We start from the raw sequence: 25,673 nt of genomic DNA, 5'->3' as shown, positions 1-25,673 counted from the left end.
GGGTGCGTGATGTGTGACCTGTGAACAAAAGAACAAAAATACAAATGTCAAACACACAAGTTTTCACTTCCAATTACTCTACATTTAACCTGACCAGAACCAACAGTTCACTCGACTACACATTGTAAGAAATAGTAACAGACTTATAGACATGATACTGTATGGACTTAGTTGGGACTGTAATGACTTTGTTATGACCTTAACCTGTCGACATTTAAGTTGCGTGGTGAAGGAGTTTCATTTCAAAAGACACCAACAGGTCTCGTGTTCACCAGGTCTATTTATTTTTACCACATGGTGGCTGCTCTAAATTCTCAACTACTATGGAGGGTTCTGTCAGAACTCTCAATTATTTTTTGATAAAATGTTAATCATTTGTCATACACATTTTCTTTGGTATTCTGAGAACTCCATAAGTATTCACATTAGTACAATATGGCAATTTCAATTTTTAAAATAAAGACATATTTTTGAAAACAATGTGAAAATAAAATCAGCAAAATAGAACAACACTGCCTTGAGACTTTTCTTGAAGATTCATTTCCAAACATTTTTAAAACAACAAAGTCATTTTTTGCCTGTATTGTTAACTCTGAATAGTTTTTGATTCTTATAAAGAAAAAGGTCCACCTTTACAATACTTAAAAGTTTATTCTTTAAAATAAAATTTGAGGAACATGTCTTGTCCCTCTTGGGGACATCTTCATCCTCACAAATGTTAAAAGGTAATAGAAAAACAGATTTTCAGCAATGAGTTCTCTATGTCATTCATTGTCTACACTATTCAAACAGCTAGTAAAGGTACTCTGCTAATTATATACGAAAACATTTTTACCAATATAGGTCAAAGAACCAATCCTAATGGTAACTTATTAATAACAGAAATCCTAACATCCCTTTTGAAGAAATAATGAATAAAGCTACTCCATCAAGAACACAATCTCTTCCTACTCCTCCTTCTTCGACCTCCTCAAACTTACTTGCCCGTACTTGGCCGGAATCATTGGGTTGGGGAGATGATGGTCACAGCTGCTATCAACTGAAAGGGAGATGGAATAATACATTTGTGCTCTGAGAGGGGAGCAGAAGAGAGCAGTCCATTGTACTTTAGGATTGATAATAATGAGCAGACCGTTATTCACTGGTACGATGGGTCAGTGAACAGGGCTACAAACATACTGGCCACACTAGAGCATATAATGAGAAATAGTCACAGAAGCCAATGTTCACCAATGCTGAAATTAATAGGTAGTCATCAGCTGGAAATTAAGTGATAATAATTTTTAATTGAAATTATTAGTGTGACAATTTTAAATTCTCTGCGTGACATCATTTTACAAGTCAAACGTGTTCCCCCTGTGGGTGGGGGAGGTAGAATAACACCCACAGTAACCCCTGCTTGTCATAAGAAGCAAGTAAAATGGGCCTCAGGGGCTCTGAACTTTGTAGCATGGGTCTGTGACAATGGGGCCCTCAGCTGAGTCCTGGCATTTCTTCCGCTTACTTGTGCCAGGCTCCTTACTTTCACCTACCCTATCTGTCCTCCGTTGGTCAACTCTTTTTCTTTTCAGACCCCAACGGTATTATGTATGGAGGCCTAGGGAGTCTTTCATTTTCATGCCCTTCATGGCCCTTCTCTTCCTTTGGCCAATACCTTCATTTTCTGAAGTGTCGGACCCCTTCCATTTTTTCTCTCTGATTAGTGTTATATAGAGGATGGTTGCCTAGTTGTACACTGTGACTTCTCAGGTTACTCATTCCACCTGGTCTTTTGAGGTATGTAAGAGGTCTGCCTCCATAGCACTATCAACTACCATCCTCAATTCCTGTACCGGGATTTTAAGAATGACAGAGGGCTGGTATGTGTTCAAAATGGTAATTGCAACTCATCTCCATTGTGCAGCACAAACTCACGAGTTCACTTTACTTTAACAACTGAACAAGTATCTTTGGCTAACCCATGAAAAATTCCTGTTTTTTCTCAAGTGAATTAGCAGCAGAAAAATTAAATTATTCTAATATTTACGGTTACCACCATGTCTAAACAGACTACAGGATTGTTAAATCTAGAACTTGACAAATTCATTAAACTATGAATACACTGACATCTGGGAATTTCCTAATCAATGCCATCTGCATTCATGGAAGTTTAATACCTGGTATTGAAACATAATGGTTGTAATAAATGTTAATTAGTAGTCAGCTCTGTGTGTTGTGTACTGATACAATGAGTTGGAAAGGAAAATAAATTTCAAGTCTATCCAGTTCTGATTAATCATCTCATTTCTAGCCTAATGACTGCTCTATTCTTTGTAGATGTTTAAGCTGCACGTTTACATACATACCTCGGTTATTTCCTGTGGCAACAGGAGTTGGCTGAAATGAGATAACAGATGGTTGTTACATAATGAAAAGTTAAGCATCCAAAAAGTAATATTATCACAAACAGAACTTGGAGGTAAATACCCAATCACCTAGTATAGAAATATTAATGACACCTCCCTCATTCATTTACTCTGCTACGTGGAAAACATAGAATAATGGATTTATTTTTGGGCTGAGAAGTCGAGAGAGAGAGTAGCAGGGAGTACGGAGATTCCACCACAGGGGAGAAAAAGCGTTCCAATAAACTGAGAGAAAAATGAGTGTCTTTGCAAAAGAATGGTAAGGCTCATGAATTGTGAGAGAATGAAGACTTTCTACATATTGTAAATAAGATACTATTATTATTATTTTTTTTATTATTAGCCAGTCCTGTGGTGTAGAGGTAGCATGCCTGTCCCTTATTCCAAGGTTCTGGGTTTATTTTCTGGCAAGAAGGATTTTAATTCTGGACTGAGGAGCATCTGAAATGAGATTTTTTTCAAGCTCTTAGTTAGAGGAAGAAAACGCACAATGAGAAGATGGCGCTACTGGTCGCCATGGTTACAATGGTACTAGGAAATTGATGATGCTAATACCAGACAAATCCCCAGCTGAAAGAGAGCCATGGTGTACTGACTGACAGGGTTCCCCTGTGGGTGGGGGCGGTAGAATAACACCCACGGTATCCCCTGCCTGTCGTAAGAGGCGACTAAAAGGGGCTCCAGGGGCTCTGAACTTTGGCGTGTGGGTTGGCGACCACGGGGCCCTCAGCTGAGTCCTGGCATTGCTTCCACTTACTTGTGCCAGGCTCCTCACTTTCATCTATCCTATCTGATCTACCTTGGTCAACACTTGTTCTTTTCCGACCCCGACGCTATTATTTTTGCGAGGGCTAGGGAGTCTTTCATTTTCACTCCCTTCGTGGCCCTTGTCTTTCTTTGACCGATATCTTCATTTTTCGAAGTGTCGGATCCCTTCCATTTTTCCCTCTGATTAGTGTTAGATAGAGGATGGTTGCCTAGTTGTACTTCCTCTGAAAACAATAATCACCACCATCACCTGACTGACAGGGGGTAGCAAGCAGCTTGTATGCAGCCACTATATCTAATTTCAAATGTGATCAGAGTGTCAAGGGCTTGAACTGAATTAATTATATTTGGAATCAGAAACAATCTTCTCTGCTGTGTAAACATGATCACATTGAAATGTTACATCATCTAAAATATATTGCCATCCATCACAATATCATTAAGAGAACATTCAAGGACAAATAATAAAATTGTGTGAGAATGTTTTCTGTGACAGAGGTTTATCCTGCAAGAAACAGCTATGTTCATAAAATTAGCACAATATACAGTAACACAATTTGAAACATTGAACATTTTAATTCCATTACTTGTAATGTAATGGAGAAATTTTAGAGCATTGGAAGGAACATTTCTGTGCACTTCTAAATCATGTCTCCAGTGTCGCCGAGGACTTACTTTGTAATGTCCGTCAGCAGCCCCAACAACCATGGCCGTTCCACCCACATAGAGAGACTTCACCAAAGCACTCAGTTAACGAAAACCAAGAAAGGCTCCTGGTCCCTTAAAGACTATACTTTTCACACTCATCCTCTTGATTTGGGAAACTTGAGAAGTACTTGATGACTTGAAGAATGCTACCATCACTATCTTCAAGAAAGGCAATCATAGGGTATGTGGGAACTACCATGCTATATTGCTTTTGGCAATTGCAGGTAAAATTCTTGCAAGAATTCTATTAAACTAGCTCCGAGTTATCACAGAGAGGATTTTGCCTGAGTCTCAATGTGGTTTCTGAACCTCCAGAGGCACAACAGATATGATCTTCTGTGCTATACAACTCCAGGAAAAATGCAGAGAGCAACAGCAGCCTCTGTATTTATTTTTCTATGATCTGGAAAGAGCCGGTACGTTATGTTGAATTGGTTCACATACCGAGCTCGATAGCTGCAGTCGCTTAAGTGCGGCCAGTATCCAGTATTCGGGAGACAGTGGGTTCAAACCCCACTGTTGGCAACCCTGAAGATGGTTTTCCATGGTTTCCCATTTTCACACCAGGCAAATGCTGGGGCTGTACCTTAATTAAGGCCATGGCCGCTTCCTTCCCAGTCCTAGGCCTTTCCTGTCCCATCGTCGCCATAAGACATATCTGTGTCGGTGCGACGTAAAGCCAATAGCAAGAAGAAGAAAAAGACAAGAATTGGTTCACCAGGTGAGTTAGCCATGTGGTTAGGGGCACTCAGCTGTGAGCTTGCATCCAGAAGATAGTGGGTTCAAATTGCACTGTCGGAGCCCTGAAGATGGTTTTCTGTGGTTTCCCATTTTCACACTAGACAAATACAGGAGCTCTACCTTAACCCTCTACTGCATACTGTTGCTGTTAGGCAACAAATAACTTTTCACCTGTATAAATGGATAAATATTGTAGGCAGAGGTAGTTTTATGGCACACCTTCAACTGTACAGTCAATTAAACACATATCTCAATGATGCCTTGTTTTTATTTACATAACATTAGACAAAACAGACCTCCTTCCACCCCGTCAACATCCACGCGTACCAACCACCGTTTATTTTATGTGGGCCCTCCCCATCACATTACCACAGGCTTCAGGAGTACCTCCGACTCAACCTCAAAGACATTACCGACCTACGGTCATGCATTTGTACTTGCGCCTTGCAGTACGTCCAAGGCATATTAATTTCTGAAATGCTCATAGTTTCCTATATTAGTGTGATTTATTTTATGGTATTTTAATGTGTGTTAAACTGTTTTCTTTCACATCCTGACACTCCACATTGCCCATCATACCCTAGTTTATATCTTCTCTCTTATACAAGACTGTAACTTAACCTATGAAATAAATAAAGCAATTGTCCCATACTTAGGTATAGACAGACATCCTCTCCCATCTCCAACTTATTCACATCCTTTACTGACCTGCCCGCATCCCTTGGCCCCTTCAGGGTGGGGAATGAAAATATTTGAGCAAGCAAGCCTCCACGGTATGCACTAGCCAGCGTATTGGTAGGTACCAGCTGATGAGCCCAACCTAGCACACGAGAGCAAAATGCTGGCAACCAGGATCGAGTTAGCTGGAAAATTTATAATGTCCAATAACAGGCCATTTATATTGGTATTATAAATTTACTCATTTGGGACAAATATTTCAGATTCCCTATGGGAATCAACATCTATATTATGGAATATACATGCCGTACCGCGCGTATCCAATGGCATTTTTGTGTCCCTTGTTCCTGGTGTTAAAACTGTATTTTGTTTTGAATATATATTTGATGTTGCAGTTAGGTTCTTGCCATCTGAGTTCATAAATATCACATTTAGACAGAAGGTCTTTAGGTTGCATTTGTGATGTATCTTTGCAGCATGTTGTTTGTTCTGAAGGCTATTTTTAGATGTGTTCTTGTACATGTAATTGAGGGCTTGTGTTTTTTCAGATGGTGTTTTTCTGATGTTTTATTTTTGTGTTCTTAATAATGTCAAGTTTGTGGTTGTTTTCTATTTCAATTTGTTTTATTGTGTGTATTTTATTTTTGAAAGCTGTTGTGCGCAATGGTATGGATCATTGTAATCAGTCCTGCTAATTTGTGCATGTTGTTTGCTATTACATGTGAAGTGCAGTGGGTTTCCTGAATATTTTGTAAGACAGCTTTTCACTTATATATACTGATTATGAAAAATGATTTAATGTTCAAAGTTTGTTTTGAAAAACTGGAAGAACTTGGAAGTTATATTAATGGATAACAACACACCTATATATACCAGCAAGAGGAACTTATTTTGACTACTATTAGTTAAAACAGTTAAATGTGATAACTGAGAAGTAGGCTGATGGTTTCTCAAACAATGCTGTTAGGTGGTACTTACCGTAACGTATGATGTTCGTATTATCCTGAAAGAGGAAAAAGAAGTGTTTAGTGAAATACAGATTAGTGGGTTTCCATACCCTCAGTCGATCGAATTATATTTTAATTTTTCATCATGGAATTCCAGGTAATGTTTTTTAACTGTATATTAACTAATTCCTGGTAAAGTGGAGATGAGACAGTTTTACTGTGATATTTTGATTTCATCTGTCTGTCTGTCTGTCTGTCTGTCTGTCTGTCTGTCTGTCTGTCTGTCTGTCTGTCTGTCTGTCTGTCTGTCTGTCTGTCCGTTTGTCTGTCCGTGTCATGACAGAATAAGTCTGTAATCTATTTGCACCATGGTGTAGTAAAACACTCTGAATTAAGTAGATGCTTATTGTCTCAGGAATACTCGTTCTCAAATTCATGAAACTTTTATGAAATATTATCAGTTTCATTCATCACTGCTGAAGAAGATGCCACGGCTATCAACAAAATGCAAAATGGGAAGGCAACCGGATCAAATGACCTTCCAGCTGAAGTACAGAAGCTGCTTGTGCCTGAAGCAGCTCAGAGTCTGGCAGATCTTTTCAATAAACTCGCTGATGAATATGAAGTCCCTCCTATCTGGGTTACCAGCATTACAGTTCCAATATGGAAAGGGTAAAGGTGATGTCAGTGAATGCTCCAGTTGTAGACCATTCCACCTGCTTTGCCAAACTAGGAAGATTTGTGAATATGTCCTGGACGTGCATCTTCGCAATACTGTTGATGTCACTATGAACCAGAAAATAGAGGAAGAGTCGATGTCATACATGCTGCATGCCTCCTAATAGAATGCCACCAAGAGAAATGGAAACCACTCCACATGGCATTCCTGGATCTTGAAAAGTCATTTGACAAAGTACTGCATGATCTTATTTAGTACGCACTCAGATTGCTCCGTATCCTAGAAGTTTACGTTCAATGGATCCATCTCCTATATAGGAATGTCACCAGCTCTGTGTGATATGCTGCAGGAATCTTTGCACTATTTAATATCCAAGTTGGTGTGCCCCAGGGTTCGACTTTATCTCCACTTTTCTTCATCCTGTGTCTGACACCATCATTGCAGATTTCAGTCACCACATCCTTGGAATCTGCTGATGATAATAATAATGATGATTTTCTGCAACTCTTGGTAAATACTTGAGTAAATACGGTTAACGTAAGGAGTGCAACAAAATGAGTCCATCAACATTGATGGTGTTGATCTTCCTAAAACAAGTTGGTTTAAATATTTGGGATCAGTCTTTGTTTCAGATTGTGATAAACTGTCAGACACAAGGAATAGAGTAAATGCAGCCTTGATGAAGTGGTGCTAAGATATGCGAGTACTTTTTAGCTGGAAGTTCGGTTTTATATAAAATAGAAGATTTACAAAACAGTCATTGTCCTGTAGCACTCACTACATGGTTCAGAATGCTGGCCATGACAAAAAGATATGAACACCATCTTGATGGCTTCTGGGACTCCGTAAATTGGCCAACATAAGAAATCAGGATGTCAGAGCTGCACTTGGAGTGGCTTCAATTACTGACAAAATGTGAGAGACATGTCTGAGGACTGGAAGCGATGGAAAGTGAAGTACAGAAAAGTGAGCTCTGGAATTATGTGGGATAAATGCTGGGGACAAGAAGAAGACATCAACTTCAAATCAACCCTTAAAGTTCGTATGTTGGAGATGTTCTGACATAATGTTTACTCCAAGAAAAACATGTTTTAAGTAGCCAGTTCTTGGGCAATACCTAGACTTCCGAAAATATAATTCTTGGTATGATCTAGGCAGGCAATCTGCGATTGTGAATGATTTGAACTCAAGTCTTTGTGAAAGTTAGTGTTTGAGAAATATTCAGTGAATCTGAAGTTGCACTACCATGCTACCACCTACCCACGCTAATTAGACAAGTGAATATACACTGACTTAGCAAATGTCATGGGATAGTCACCTAATAGCGTGTGGGGCTCCTCTGGCCCTGCGAACTGCAGTGAGATGCCGTGGAAGTGATTTGGCAAGTCCCTGGTAGTCTTCTGGATGCAGCTGACACCAAATCGTTTGTAGAGCAGCCGCCAATGCTGGTCTGTTTGTGGGTGCAGGATCCGTGGTACAGAGCCTGCGTTCCGGAACATCCCAGATATGCTCGATAGGGTTTATATTGGAGCTCCTGGGTGGCCATGGCAGTCGTTGGACCTCCGCTGCATGTTCCTGGAACCATTTCCGGGTGACGTCGGAGCGATGTGGCGACACGTTATCATCTTGAAACACCGCAGAACCGTCTGGGCGCTGGAAGGCCAAAAATGGGTGGAGATGGTCTCCAATCAGCTCAACATACCGCGTACCATTTAAAGTCTCTTCCAGAACAACTAGGGGGCCCATTCCATACCAGGAAAATGCACCCCAGGCCATAACAGAGACACCAGCGCCTTGGACCACACCTTCGAGGCAGGTGGGATCCGTCGCTTCATGTGGTCTGCACTACACACGGTGCCTCCCATCGGCATGGTGCAGTTGAAATGGTGATTCGTCCGACCATATCATGTTACGGCATGGTTCCAGTGTCTATCCCTGGTGACTGGCGACAAATGCGCACCGTTGTGCCTGATGACGTTGGGTTAACAGTGGCACCTGTGTGCAGCGCCGGCTCCCATACCCCATAGAACCCATGTTCTTACGGATTGTCCACTGGGAGACATGTCTAGCACAGCTTGTATTGAATTGAGCCATGATTTGTTGCATGGTTGCCCGTCTGTCACTACTGACAATCCGTCTCAGATGTTGCCGGTCACGGTCATCAAGGGTGCCTGGACGGCCGGTCGTTCTTCTGTTGTGGACGGTGACACCTGCATTCAACCATTCACAATACACCCCGGACACGGTTGATTGTGTGAAGCCGAATTCCCGCACCACTTCCAAAATCGCACTTCCCATCCATGGGGCTCTGACCACCATATCTCGTTCGAACGGTGTCAGCTCACGACGTCGTTCCATGTTACACCTGTCACATGCACAGCCACTGCTCACATGGTTTTCTATACAACTGCTGCTGGCACAGGGGGCGTGTGGTGCGCAGACAACACACCTGCAAATCAGTGCTCCGCTATCCTATGAAATTTGCTCAGTCAGTGTATATAGGGACATTTGCTCAAAGCATGTCAACAGATTTATTTCAGATTGAGTTTTGCAAAATAAATTGTTTTAGCCTTAAGAAAAAATAACAGTATAGCCGTACATTTCCAGAAAAATAAATGGGGTATGTGACCAGCTAAACAAATTCAAATGCTAGGGGTTAACTGTTCTTTTCACTGTAAAAGCTTTGGGCTGAAATTGTAAGTTAAATTATCTGACAACCAGATCCTACTTAGACGTTTACATGAAGACACTTCCTCTTGAAATTGCATGTTAATTTATCTGACGACCAGATCTGGTATGTCGAGTCCAATCTAGTCTGAGGCATACTCCGATGACCCGGCTTGGTATCAGGGGTGACGTACCCGAGGGACTGATACCGCAGAGGTTTAGTTGCTGACCTCTCTCACGACCAACTGACCCCGACCTGCCTTCTACACCAGCTTATATAGCATCACTGTCTCATTCTTCTTGAAATCCCATGTTCATGTCTCTCTCTGACACTTGTTTGCTCCTTTCCTTATAAACAAAGGTGTTGGTAACAAATCTACATAGGGTAAATTTAGGTTAATAATGAAAAGTTACAAGTTTTGAATACAAAATTAAATGGATTCAGTCTTGTTGAGGGTCCTGCCTGTATTTATCTGACTTCTGTGGCAGCTTTTTATAATACAAAATTATTTCCACTGATGAATTTGACAGAGAGAGAACACCTTCAGTTCTATTCAGAGTAAGGAGCCTATTTCCAATCATTTAAAAAGATCAGGTTTTAAACCTAAATAATAATGATCAATCAGCATTTTATAATTTGACTTCATAAAAATAGATCAAATGTTACCTTAGGCCAGGCTCAAAGGCCAAGAGCCTAAGTTGGTGGGTTCGATTCCAGCTCAGGCCTGTGGAGTTCAAATACGTTAGTAGATTTACTGACATGTAAAAGACCTACTACAGGACACATTTTTGGTGTCTTCAATCAATGAATACTGATCTGCATTTAGGGCAGTCGCCCAGGTGGCAGATTCCCTATCTGTTGTTTTCCTAGCCTTTTCCTAAATGATTTCAAAGAAATTGGAAATGTATTGAACGTCTTCCTTGGTAAGTTATTCCAATCCCTAACTCCCTTTCCTACAAATGAATATTTGCCCCAGTTTGTCCTCTTGAATTCCAACTTTGTCTTCATATTGTGATCTTTCCTACTTTTATAAACGCCACTCAAACTTATTCATCTACTAATGTCATTCCACGCCATCTTCCGCTGACAGCTCGGAACTTACCACTTACAAGTGATAAAAGTCATTGTTATCCGTATTGAAGATACTGAATGTAGGATGCTAAATGGTTTATTTTGTCACCTATTCAATACATGAAAATTTTACATTTAGGAAAAACCATTTAGCATCCTACATACCACTTAGTTGAGCAGCTCTTCTTCTTTCTCTCAATTCTTCCCAACCCAAACTTTGCAACATTTTTGTAACACTACTCTTTTGTCGGAAATCACACAGAATAAATCAAGCTGCTTTTCTTTGGATTTTATCCAATTTTTGAATCAGGTAATCCTGGTGAGGGTCCCATACACTGGAAACATACTCTAGTTGGGGTCTTACCAGAGACTTATATGCCCTCTCCTTTACATCCTTACTACAAACCCTAAACACCCTCATAACCATGTGCAGAGATCTGTACCCTTTATTTACAATCCCATTTATATGATTACCCCAATGAAGGTCTTTCCTTATATTAACACCTAGATACTTACAATGATCCCCAACAGAATTTTCACCCCATCAATGCAGTAATTAAAACTGAGAGGACTTTTTCTATTTGTGAAACTCACAACCTGATTTTTAACCCTGTTTATCAACATACCATTGCCTGCTGTCCATCTCACAACATTATCGAGGTCACGTTGCAGTTGCTCAGAATCTTGTAAATTATCTATTACTCTATACAGAATAACATCATCCGCAAAAAGCCTTACTTCCGATTCCACTCCTTTACTCATATCATTTATATATATAAGAAAACATAAAGGTCTAATAATACTGCCTTGAGGAATTCCCCTCTTAATTATTACAGGGTCAGATAAAGCTTCACCTACTCTAATTCTCTGAGATCTATTTTCCAGAAATACAGCAACCCATTCAGTCACTCTTTTGTCTAGTACAATTGCACTCATTTTTGCCAGTAGTCTCCCATGATCCACCCTATCAAATGCTTTAGACATGTCAATCGCGATACAGTCCATTTGACCTCCTGAATCCGTGATATCTGCTATGTCTTGCTGGAATCCTACAAGTTGAGCTTCAGTGGAATAACCTTTCCTAAAACCGAACTGCCTTCTATCGAACCAGTTATTAATTTCACAAACATGTCTAATATAATCAGAAAGAATGCCTTCCCAAAGCTTACATACAACGCATGTCAAACTTACTGGCCTGTAATTTTAGCTTTATGTCTATCACCCTTTCCTTTATACACAGGGGCTACAATAGCAACTCTCCATTTATCTGGTATAGCTCCTCCGACCAAACAATAATCAAATAAGTACCTCAGATATGGTCCTATATCCCAATCCATTATCTTTAGTATATCCCCAGAAATCTGATCAATTCCAGCCACTTTTCTAGTTTTCAACTTTTGTATCTTATTGTAAATGTCATTGTTATCATACATAAATTTTATTACTTCATTGGCCTTAGTCTCCTCCTCCATCTCGACATTATCCTTGTAACCAACAATACATACTGCTGACTGAATACTTCTGCCTTTTGAAGATCATCACATACACACTCCCCTTGTTCATTTATTATTCCTGGAATGTCCTCCTTGGAACCTGTTTCTGCCTTAAAATACCTATACATACCCTTCCATTTTTCACTAAAATTCGTATGACTACCAATTATGCTTACCATCATGTTATCCTTAGCTGCCTTCTTTGCTAGATTCAATTTTCTAGTAAGTTCCTTCAATTTCTCCTTACTTCCACAGCCATTTCTAACTCTATTTCTTTCCAGCCTGCACCTCCTCCTTAGTCTCTTTATTTCTCAATTATAATAAGGTGGGTCTTTACCATTCCTTACCACCCTTAATGGTACAAACCAGTTTTCGCATTCCTCAACAATTTCTATAAACCCATCCCAGAGTCTGTTTACATTTTTATGTACCGTTTTCCACCGATCATAGCTACTTTTTAGAAACTGCTTCATGCCTGCTTTATCAGCCATATGGTACTGCCTAATATTCTTACTTTTAAGTCCTTCCTTTCTATCACATTTATTTTTAACTACCACAAAAACAGCTTCATGATCACTAATACCATCTATTACTTCAGTTTTCCTATAGAGCTCATCTGGTTTTATCAGCACCACATCCAGGTTATTTTTCCCTCTGGTTGGTTCCATCACTTTCTGAATCAGCTGTCCTTCCCATATTAACTTATTTGCCATTTGTTGGTCATGCTTCCTGTCGTTCGCATTTCGTTCCCAATTGACATCTGGCAAATTCAGATCTCCCGCTGCAATCACATTTCTTTCCATGTCGTTCCCCACATAGCTGACTATCCTATCAAATAATTCTGAATCCATGTCAGTGCTACCCTTTCCTGGTCTGTACACTCCAAATATATCAAGTTGCCTGTTATCTTTAGAAATGAGCCTTACACCTAGAATTTCATGTGTCTCATCTTTAACATTTTCGTAGCTTACAAATTCTTCTTTCACCAGAATGAATACTCTCCCTCCCACCATTCCTATCCTATCTCTACGATACACACTGCAGTGTCGTGAGAAAATTTCTGCATCCGTTATATCATTTCTCAGCCATGATTCAACTTCTATTACAATATCTGGTAAATATATATCTCTTAAATTACTTAATTCTATTCCTTTCTTTACAATACTTCTACAGTTCAACACTAACAATTTTATGTCATCCCCACTTGATTTTCAGTTCCCTGTTTCCTTATCACCGCTCCCTAGGCCACCCTGTTTCCCTGAATGTACCTCCCTATTACCCTTCCAAACAAATTTCCTTGGAAATCACAGAGGTATTTAATAAGACATAAAAACCAATAACATTATTATTCTGATTCAATAGACAGATTTTGATCATCAGCTAGTTTAAACACAGTAAAATGTAATAGAATAGGTATATAAATATTGTCACTGCTAACTCATAGAAATATAGACTTTTGTCTGGCTTACAGAAAATGATACTTAGTCTTAATCTTTAGTATGAGTCTAATGGGCACTAACTACTATAAGCCTTCATGCACTTTTTAAATCTAGGGTAATTTAGGGTAACGTTTTGTTAATATTAGGGTAATTTGATTTGTACTTGGTGCCAACACTAGCCTTACTCTCACTTCCATACACCTCATCATGATCCACAACTTAATCATTGCCACACCACATGTAAAACTGGTTCCACTCGTAGCTCCGTCCTTTTTGTAATGAAATATGATATAATCTACAACTTCTCATTCTCGCACTTTACGAGATAGCATTAAGCTGGTTCCACTCATAACTCTGTGCTTAACTATCAAAATGGACCAGTATCTAAAATTTCTCATTGCTGCATTTTATGAAATAACATGTATTTTCCATTACCACGTAGTCCATTACCTGCTGTATATCCTAGAACTACCCAGGGTTTTACTCTCTTTAAGGCCTGTATCATTTACATCCTAGATCTCTGGAACTGCAGCGACATGGGAGTAACACAGACAAAAGACGACGCTGGTTCCCAAGGCAAGAAACTCTACCAGCCTGTTGATATTCTGTAGGTACTTACGGCCAATTGATTGCTACTCTGCCAACTGAAACAAACAATAAGCAGTAATCAAAGAGTTGAATTACAGCTCCACCAATTGTTGATTATTTTACCTTATAAACACTGTCATAAGAAAAGAGCCTAAATCAACAAATATTCTATTATATTGTAGTGAGTATTGTATGATGCGGTTTTGTGCAGTTTTAATGTGCACTTTCATACTCGAAAATCAATTTGTACCGAGCAAGTGGCTGAATGGTTTTGGTCACATAACTATCAGCTTGTGTTCATGAGATAGTGGGTTTGAACCCCGATGTTGGCAGCCCTAGGATGGTATTCTGTGGTTTCACATTTTCACACCAGGCTTAATTAATTAAGCCCACATGGTTGCTTTCTTCCCACTCCTAGCCCTTTCCTACCCCAATGTTTCCATAACACCTATCTGTGTTGGTGCAACGTAAAGAAAATTGTAAAAAAATATCATTTTTATTTATTTATTTATTTTTTTATTTTTTTATTTATTTATTTATTTATTTATTTATATATTTATTTATTTATTCATTTATTCATTTATTTATTTATTTATTTATTTATTTTATTTATTTATTTATTTATTTATTTATTTATTTATTTATTTATTTATTTATTTATTTATTTATTTATTTATTTATTTATTAAAATTAATTAATTAAATTAATTAAAATAAACTGTACATAAATACCACCACAAACAAAGAGACTGGAAATGAAGTACAAGAGAAGAGACAGAATATAGGAAAGAACTAGAAGGAAAAAGCATTCATTTATATAAGAAATCTTGTGACACAAGGAGGGATATGATCTAGCTTCTGGAATATGCACGAGTAGGGAATATGGAAGAGGATCCTCGTTCTGGTACAACAGGAAGCAATGTAGAGGGCCAGAAGGTGACCTAACTACACCACTGGCTGTTCTCCTCCGAACTTTGAGGTTTAATTTCCCAGTTTTCCTAACATAAATGAGGCTTGAAAAGTGACTATCATTTCAAATCGTATTTTGTCCACCGAAATGACTGGAGCAAACAATGTTGGAAACAATGGGAGTTTATCAGATACTGGTACTCTCCATTCACTTACAATGACACTATGTTGTGGAGACTTGTAAAGATCACATACTAACCTCCTTCATCTTCAAGGCGGCCTTGTTGTATTGTAGGCTTTGGCTAAAAGAGAAGAAGAATGAATGTTATTTAGGAAGAGATAAAACTCCTCCTTCCACAAAATACATACATTTTGATAGCTGGAGATAAATACTAGTTCATAATTACAAAAGGAAACTGGTGTTATTTTAAAAGCATTTTTTAAAAGAATTTTGTGTATTTTGTTTTATTTTTGGTGTAATCTGAAGGGGATTCAGATAAGTTTTTGGTAATACGTTTAAAATTGAAGGTAACTTACATTTAACTCTATTGTTGAAGGGCAATATTAATATTTTTGCTGAAGTAAAGCATTTCTATCACTGAATGTCTTCTTCTTAGAAGCCATCTCCCTATGAAGTTTGGTGAACCAGTTGATTATGATTACTCATGAAACAGAGTAAAATACATATTTTGTTTTTTACCAATTGTCAAAGGAGAACATTGTCATAGTGATTACGTTATATTCTTTCACAATGCAATGCAAGTTGTTCAGAACTCCTCAGTAGGAAGAAGAAACATTGGCACATTTATACCAAACTAACTAAAGAGCTCTGTACAAAACGCACGATGACTGTGAAGCAAGCTAGTTGGAACTTCATATTATTCACCTTCTGTCTTGCAATAGAATTGTACTGCTTTGATCTTGAAGTTGACAGTAATCTTTTTTGTTCACTGTAGAGCACTCTCATTTACAAAGCATGGAATAGACTTCACATTTCAACGACAACTGCTAATGAAGAATCCTGGACTGGACAGAGATCTTCAGACACCACTAACAGTTATCTTGTGGCTTTAGGTTCTGCATTTCTCATCCAATTTACATTCCTTTCTTTAGCTTTTTCACAATTGTCATTATCTTCCTCCTGATTTCCGTATGAAGTTTTAGACTTTGTGGACCTTCTAGTTCAGTCATGTATTCCACAAGATGTTCCACAATTGTTGTCTCTTATGAAATTACACTTGCAAGGGACAGCCTTGACCTCAGCTACAAATACTTGCTTAGAATGGATATAATTAATCGTGACTTTCCCACGCAGCAGTTGTGGCTACATCATTAGACAGTGGCATAAAAGTGCATCTTGGAGAGTTTGTTGCTCTGTTTACATTGGCGTCATTAATGGGAATGCCGCAGATATTACTGATTTTGAAGGTGATGATTCATATCCAGATCAACAGCAACAGTCAAGTCAAAGTTAAACTTTACCTTTGAATAGTGGGCACCTCTAAATTATGGACATTTTAAAGTTCTCCTTCTTGCATCCAGGAGATAGTGGGTTCGAACCCCACTGTTGGCAGCCCTGAAGATGGTTTGGTTTCCCATTTTCACACCAGGCAAATGCTGGGGCTGTACCTTAATGACGGCCATGGCAGATTCCTTCCCATTCCTAGGCATTTCCTACCCCATCGTCGCCATAAGACCTATCTGTGTTGGTGCGACATAAAGCAAATAGCAAAAAAAAAAAGTTCTCCAGCAGAAATACATGGGGTTTAATGGCAGTATTACTTCTCAATAAGGGACATAGTTAATAACAGATGGGGACACTGAAAATTTTCTACCCAATGCAATAAAACATCTTAATAATGGACCCTGAAAGAAAATGGTTGCAATTCCTGGAATCTGACACAACGGACAGTAGCAAACTGTTTCATGATACTACCAAACATATTTCTTTCTTTTAAATGCAGGTGGTATTCTGTATGGTTATAATGAGAAGTGTTGGAGAAATGCAAACATATTTAGCATCTCAACTTGAAACTTATATTGGAAAGACAATTGTAATTGTAAAGATTCAGGAAAAGATTTTGGACAATGTGGGTCTGGCCAGAAGTTAGAGGCTGTTCTAAATGAAAGATAATGGGCAATGCAGTAAATTTGCAATAGATTGCACTATGTGTAGGCCCTACAGTATTTTCTTTAGTAAATTTAAATTCACCATGTGTATTTTGTTCTTTGAATGTTCACAAAGTAGTGTATTATGCTTATCTTATTGTGTAACATCCTGCATTTTTTTCTGAACAGCGGTCACTTCTTAACCCGGCACTGGGCATGTGGTGCTTTTGTCATGTCCCACAGTGCACGTGCCTATCCTTCTATCTGTTCAACTTTCATTGTTTTATGTGTCAGTCTGCAACTGTTACTTGTTGGGGAACTGTTGCTGTTGTTGTAATCCTTGCAGTTCATTGAGATTTTCCCTCACTTTGTACCTTGTTACATTAATATTTCTGCATCATTGAATACTGTAAATATATTGAACTATGGGTGTTGTGACTCCACAGAAAATGTTACAATGGATAGATGAAGGAAGAAGCACTTGAAGACTAAGATGATATAATTGATAGTTTCAGTGATAATGGTAAACAAATTGAACAAAGTAGCAAAATTGAGTTTTTGGGAATTGAAACAGAACCTGTTGTTGCGAATTCTGATCATGTGGTGCGAAATAGATCCATATAAACAGTGAAAGATGCATTTACCATGCAGGATGTACATGCAGAAGCACAACTCATAAAACTAGGCATAGGATTCCTGTGGGACATCTACCAGGTGCCAGGAGATAAACATGAAATTTAAATTTGGCAATGGAAGCATGGCATATATTTTTCTCTGAAGACAATATAAAACAAACTGTGCATTATACCAATCTCAAATTGGCAGAAATGTGTAAAAGAGTCACGCGTGAATGAGATGCTTGTGATACTGATTAATCAAGGTAGAATGTCCTATATTTGTAACTAAAATATTGTAAATCTACAATAATTCTTATGAAAATAAATACAGAAAAATTAATTAACATATTAATTAACATATTAAATCAAACTGTACTATAAAAATTACTTTCTTAATTTATTTCATGGGTGAGGGCCCACTTCTGTTCCTAGTAACCTCACACCCTGTGCTGGGTTAATAACAGACATTCATTTTTGCCCAAAGCCTGCCTGTTATTGAGAAGTTTCACTGTCTCTCCACCCTTGGAATCAAGGCTCAGTTACTGATGACAATATTACAACCGTGGCGTAAACCTAAGGAGGTTCTCGTAAATCCAAATGCAAGTTAATTTTAAATCACGTGACCTGTAAATGACGAGGGGAGCACAGTTCTCTGCTACAAACCTTAAAAGAGCACGTTGATAGCTCGTTACATGGAGACTTAAAATATGACGGTCAAAATTATTGTATTGATGGATAACTATGTCATATGAAGTAATCTTCATGTTTGGTTCATATTAATGAACTATTTATAATATTACAATAGGTAATATATTTGAATTTGTCATTAGGCCTATATATACATCATGTTAAGGAACTAGTTTTTACCATATTCAGGGTCATCCTTATCCACTTTTAATTAAAAGTGACAAATGTTAAACTCATTGTATTCATGAATCAATGATATTGTCATATCTTAAAAATTAATAGTGCACTTATTGAATGATTATGGTGATAATGTGAAGAACATGAGTTAAAATAATAAAAAGTAAGACTGCGCCCTAATGACATCACAATAAGTACTCAAATTTTTTATGAATGCTGGATTCATCACATCAGGTAAGTTTAGGATTTTAAATCAATAAATCTTCAAAAGAATAGAAATGTTTTCTAACACCTCTACCAATCATACTATTAATAGCTGTTACTTACATGAATGGTGATGCCAGGGGGATACTCTGTTCTGAAAGAGAAAAATAACATTTAATTATACATAGCACCATGGTAAGATATTTCTAGGGTCATTTTGGCTGGGGGCTTAAGGCCGGATGCTCCACCTGTCACAGCATGATTTTTCAGGTGAAATTTTCACCCTAGGATTGACATTGAATCAAACCTTGACTATCTGGTTGCCTAGAGATGAGGGCAGTAGAGAACACACACAATAACTGCTACAAGTTGTATGAGGTAACTCAAATGGCAATCCAGGAGTTCTGAATTGGGAGTGTAATTTGGTGAAAACAGGGCCCCAAGCTGAGTCCCCACTCTCATCTGACCTGCCCTGGTTAAATCTTGTTCCTTCCCAGTCACACCGGTATTAGATACGAGTCTTTCACTTTCATGCCCTTTGTTGTTCAGAGGGTGGGACATCTTCTTTCCTGATTGGCTGGTTGATATTTCCCCTTATTCATTCAATCATCATTGATGTGCATTTAGAAGGCAGATTCCCTATCAATTTTTACTTAGGTTTGGATTTTCTTGGAGAATATATCAAACATTTCCTTTGATAATTATTCTGATCCATTATTCACCCTCCTATAAATGACTATTTGCCCTAATTTATCCTCTTCAATTCCAATTTTATCTTCATATTATGATCTTTAAACTCATCCTTATTCATCTGTTAATAACAATCCATGCCATCTCTCCACTGACAGCTCGGAATCCTGCTTAGTTGAGCAGCTTGTCTCCTTACTTACATGTTTTCTCAGAGCGATGCTCATCCCTCTTCCCTCTCTCTCTCACACACTTAAACCACTGTGCTGCTTCAAACTTAACTAAAACGTGATAACAGCCAGTAGTTAGCATGGTGAATAGTTTACACAACACAAACATTTTTTGCATACAAAGAAAATGTTTTGCCTATATTTGTATGCTATAATTGGTATAATTGTTTGTGAGTTTCTTATCACCAAGTGAGTAAGTATATAGGCTGACCTCCCTCTGGTTGAAACCTGCATCCAGTTGTAACTTGGAACACAAAACATCGTAAACCATGGAACATGTTCTCTGGTGCTAACTGGAGTTCATCCGAGTGGGTCGTACAAAGCAGTTGAAGCAGTGCTGGCTCCGCTTGTAGCAACAATTTTTCTCAGAGATGCAAGCAAGCTGTGAAGTTAGCCATGCCATCAAGACACAAACTGTCCATTATAACCCAAGGTAGATATCAGAATGATGTAATATTTTCTGAGACTGGAGGAAGTTGATTGTTCAAGTACATGAAAACTAACGCAAAAATGAATTACTGTTTGACCAGAAAAATGGTATTAGGGTTCTGTACCAGTGAAAAGATTTATCTTCAGTTATGTAATCAACAAGAAATAGCTGTAATACTTACTGTAACCTTGCCATAACTTCCATAACGTGAGCTGCAACAAACATATAAAATTAATCAAACAATGATTCTACAGTTACTTCATCATTTGAACTTGACACTAGTTTTCAGTTATCTTGATCAAGACATAACTGAGAAACTGGAGAAGATCTTACTAAATTACAATCCTGTGCAAATTAATTGGAACATGGTCATATCATTTAATATATACAGTATACATATTTTCTGCACTTACTCACCTAATACATACCTTCAATCTTTGCTAATAGCTAAAAGATCCTCCTTTCTGTACAATACCAAGCAAGTGGCCATGCGGTTTGGGTCATGCAGCGGTGAACTTGCAATCAGGAGATAGTGGGTTTGAACCCAACAGTCAGCAGCCCTGCAGATAGTTTTCCGTAGTTTCCCATTTTTACACTAGACAAATGCAGGGGCTGTACCTTAATTAAGGCCACAACCACTTCCTTCACACTCCAAGCACTTTCCTATCATATTGTCGCCATAAGACGTATCTGTGTCACTGTGACATAAAGCGAATTGCAGTTTTAAAAATATATAAGAAATATATTTTAAAAATATTTTTAAGTTCATCCAAACTGTGTGGTTCATGGTGTGGGTGACTGTAGTCACGTCGTAGTTTGTGAACCAGGGGCAACGGCTGAGTGGCCTTGTAAGTGGTCCTGATATTCGGGACACCAATTGCTACGGAATGGGAGTGGCATCTCAGACATATTCTGAGTCATGGCCCTCCTTGTGCTCAAGTGACTTCGGCTATACAATCCACTGTGGTCCCTAAACCGTTAGAGGAGAGATCCTCACTTGGACTATGTGTAAGTAGGGTAGCATCCTGCTTCACAAATTTACTGAGTTCAGAACATTTTTTATTTTTTTTGCTAAGGGTTTTACGTCGCACCGACACAGATAGGTCTTATGGCGACGATTCAGAACATTTTAAGGAAGCCTCAGACCTATGGGGGTAATGGAATCCCACTCCCATTTGACAGGCGAGGGAGTCCTCGGAAACAACTTGGCGAACAAAATGGAATTCAATAGGGAGCTATCAATAAATATGGGGCTTGTGGGAGAAGCCTCCCCTGCGAACTACGTGACCTTGCAGCGGTGGGGAGGCTTCGTGTCCCAATGAAGCAGATAGCCGAGCCGCAGGTGCAAACACATCGGATGGGTATCTGTTGAGAGACCAGACTAAGGAATGGTTAATCGAAAGGGGGGTGGCAGACTTTCATAATTTGCAAGGACGGCAGTCTGGATGATTGACTAATATGGCCTTGTAATAATACTCAAAATGGCTTAGCTGTGTTGATACTGCTACATGGCTGAAAGCAATGGGAAACTACAGCGTTAACTAACTCCCGAGGTCATGCAGCTCTCTCGGTATGAATGATGTACTGATGATGGCTTCCTCCAGGGTAAAATATTCCGGAGGTAAACTAGTCCCCCATTCGGTTCTCCGGGTGGGGACTACACGAGAGGGAGAAATCACCAGGAAGATGGATACTGACATTCTGCGAGTCGGAGCGAGGATTGTTAGAAGTTTGAATCGTTGTGGTAGATTAGAGAATCTGAAAAGGGAGATGGATAGACTAAAATTAGATGTAGTTGGTATAAGTGAAGTACATTGGCAGGAAGAACAGGATTTTTGGTCGGCCGACTACCAAATTATCAACAAAAAATCAAACGGGAAATGCAGGAGTTGGTTTAATAATGAATAAGAAAATAGGGCAGCAGGTAACCTACTACGACCAGCATAGTGAAAGAATTACTGTCATCAAGATAGACGCCAAACCAATGCCCACCACAATAGTGCAGGTCTGTATGCCTACTAGCTCAGCGGATGATGAGGAAATCGAAAGAACATATGAAGATGATGATAATCTAATTGTGATGGGAGAATGGAATGCAGTGGTAGGCCAAGGAAGAGAAGGTAATACAGTAGGAGAATTCGGACTGGGACATAGGAACAAAAGAGGAAGTCAGCTGGTTCAGTTCTACACTGATCATAATTTAGTCCTTGCCAATACTTCGTTAAACACCATAACGATGGCTGTATACATGGACGAGACCTGGAGACACTGGAAGGTATCAAATAGACTTCATTATGATTTGGCAGTGATTCAGAAACCAGGTGTTGGATTGCAAAACTTTCCCAGGAGCAGATGTGGACTCTGATCACAACTTGTAGGTCATGAAATGCCATCTGAAGTTGAAGAAATTGAAGAAAGGAAAGAATGCAAAAAGATGGGATCTAGACAAGTTGAAAGAAAAGAGTGTGAGGGATTATTTCAAGGAACATGTTGCAAAAGGACTAAATGAAAAGGCTGAAGGAAACACTATAGAGGAAGAGTGGATAGTCATGAAAAATGAAGTCAGTAGGGCTGCTGAAGAAATGTTAGGAAGGAAGAAAAGATCAACTAAGAATCAGTGGATAACTCAGGAGATACTAGACCTGATTGATGAACGATGAAAATACAAAAATGCTAGAGATGAAGAGGGCAGAAAAGGATATAGGCGATTAAAGAATGAAGTGGATAGAAAGTGCAAGGTAGCTAAAGAAGAATGGCTGAAGGAGAAGAGCAAGGATGTCGAAGGTTGTATGGTCCTAGGAAAGCTAGATGCTGCATACAGGAAAATCAAGGAAACCTTTGGAGAAAGGAAATCTAGGTGTATGAATATTAAGAGCTCAGATGGAAAGCCACTTCTAGGGAAAGAAGACAAAGCAGAAAAGTGGCAGGAACATATCCAACTGTTGTATCAAGGTGAAGATGTAGATAATTTGGTTCTGGAACAAGGAGAGGCTGTTGATGCTGATGAAATGGGAGACCCAATTTTGAGGTCAGAGTTTGACAGAGCTGTAAGCGACCTAAATAGGAACAAGGCACCTGGAATTGATGACATTCTCTCTGAATTACTGACTGCCTTAGGAGAAACCAGCATGGCAAGGTTATTCTATTTAGTGTGTAAGATGTATGAGACAGGAGAAGTCCCATCCAATTTTTGGCAGAATGTTGTTATACCTATTCCCAAGAAATCCGGTGCTGACAGGTGTGGAAACTACCGCACCATTAGTTTAATATCTCATGCCTGCAAAATTTTAACACATATTATTTACAGAAGAATGGAAAAAAAAAATGTTGAAGCTGAGTTGGGAGGAGTTCATTGGCTTCAGAAGAAATGTAGGAACATGTGAATCAGTCCTGACTTTACATCTGATCTTAGAGGATCGAATCAAGAAGGACAAGCTCACATACATGGCATTCATAGATCTAGAAAAGGCATTCAATAATGTTGATTGGACTAAGCTATTTAAGATTCTGAAGGTGATTGGGATCAGATACCAAGAACGAAGATTTATCTACAATCTGAGTAAAAATCAGTCTGCAGTGATAAGAATCGTGGGCTTTGGAAAAGAAGCAGCAATCCAGAAAGGAGTGAAGCAAGGCTGTAGCTTGTCTCCCTCCTTTTCAGTGTTTACATAGAACAGGCAGTAAAGGAAATCAAAGGAGGAATTTGGAGAAGGAATCACAATCCAAGGAGAGAAATCAAAACCTTGAGATTTGCTGATGATATAGTTATTTTATCTGAGATTGCAGAAGATCTCGAGATATGGACGAAGTCTTGGGTAAGGAGTAAAAGATGAAAATAAATAAGTCCAAAACAAAAGTAATGGAGTGCAGTCAAATGAAGTGATGCAGGAAATACTAAATTAGGAAATGAAAATGGAAGTAGATGAATCTTGTTACCTGGGTAGTAAAATAACTAATGATGGCAGAAGTAAGGAGGACATAAAATGCAGATTAGCACCAGCAAGGAAAAGCTATCTTAAGAAAAGAAATTTGCTCACTTCAAACATTGATATAGGAATTAGAAAGATGTTTTTGAAGACTTTCATATGAAGCGTGGCATTGTATGGAAGTGAAACATGGACGATAACTAGCTCAGAAAGAAAGAGAATAGAAGCTTTTGAAATGTGGTGTTACAGAAGAATGCTGAAGGTGAGATGGATAGATCAAATCACAAATGAAGAGATACTGAATTGAATTGGCGAGAGGAGTACAAATTGGCTAAATTTGACGAGAAGAAGAGATAGAATGATAGGACACATCTTAAGACACCCAGGACTTGTTCAGTTGGTTTTTGAAGGAAGTGTAGGAGGTAAGAATGGTAGAGGTAGACCAAGGTATGAATATGACAAGCAGATTAGAGCAGATGTAGGATGCAGTAGTTACATAGAAATGAAAAGGTTAGCACAGCAGAGGGTGGCATGGAGGGCTGCATCAATCCAGTCTATGGACTGATGACTCAAACAAAAACATGGGAGAAAGGAAGATGAACTGGCTGAGTCAGCAAAGAGAGTGAATGTGGATGTGCTAGGTGTAAGTGATATTCGGGTAAGGGGAGATAACGAGGCAGAGATAGGAGATTATAAAGTGTACTTAAGGGGTTTTAAAAAGGGAAGCCCAGAGTAAGGGATAAGACTGTTCATCAGTAATACTATTGCAACATAGTTTCTGTTAGGCATGTAAATGAGTGAATGATGTGGGTAGATTTCGCAGTTGCAGTAATTAGGATGAGAATTGTCGCAGTGTATTCACCATGTGAGGGTGCAGATGAGAAAGTTGACAAGTTTTAAGAAGCATTGAGTGACATCGCAGTCAGGGTCAACAACAAGGATAGGATGGTTCTAATGAGCAATTTCAATGCGAGAATTGGAAATAGAATTGAAGAATACAAAAGAGTGATTGGTAAATGTGGGGAAGATATGGAAGCTAATTGGAATGGTAAGCGTTTGTTAGTATGGGATTAGCATTTACGAATACATTCTTCAAGCAAAAGGCTACTCACCGCTACACATGGGAGGCTAGGGGTACCAGATCCATAATAGACTATATCTTAACCGACTTCGAATTCAAGAAATCTGTCAGGAATGTACAGGTTTTTGGGGATTTTTCAATGATACAGACCACTATCTGATCTGTAGTGAACTATGTATCTCTAGGCCTACGATAGAGAAAGTGAAATCTGTCTGCAAACGAATAAGGATAGAAAATCTCTAAGGTGAGGGAATTAGACAGAAGTACATGTATATGATTAGTGAGAAGTTCTCAACAGTGAACAGTAAGCAAGTTCAGGATATAGAAAGAGAATGGGTGGCATACAGAGATGCTGTATTGGAAACAGCAAGGGAATGCCTAGGAACAACTGTGTGTAAAGAAGGAAAAAAAGTGAACATCATGGTGGAACAA

This window comes from Anabrus simplex, chromosome 1, assembly GCF_040414725.1.
Source record: "Anabrus simplex isolate iqAnaSimp1 chromosome 1, ASM4041472v1, whole genome shotgun sequence".
Lineage (NCBI taxonomy): Eukaryota > Metazoa > Arthropoda > Insecta > Orthoptera > Tettigoniidae > Anabrus > Anabrus simplex.
This window is presented reverse-complemented; position numbering follows the sequence as displayed.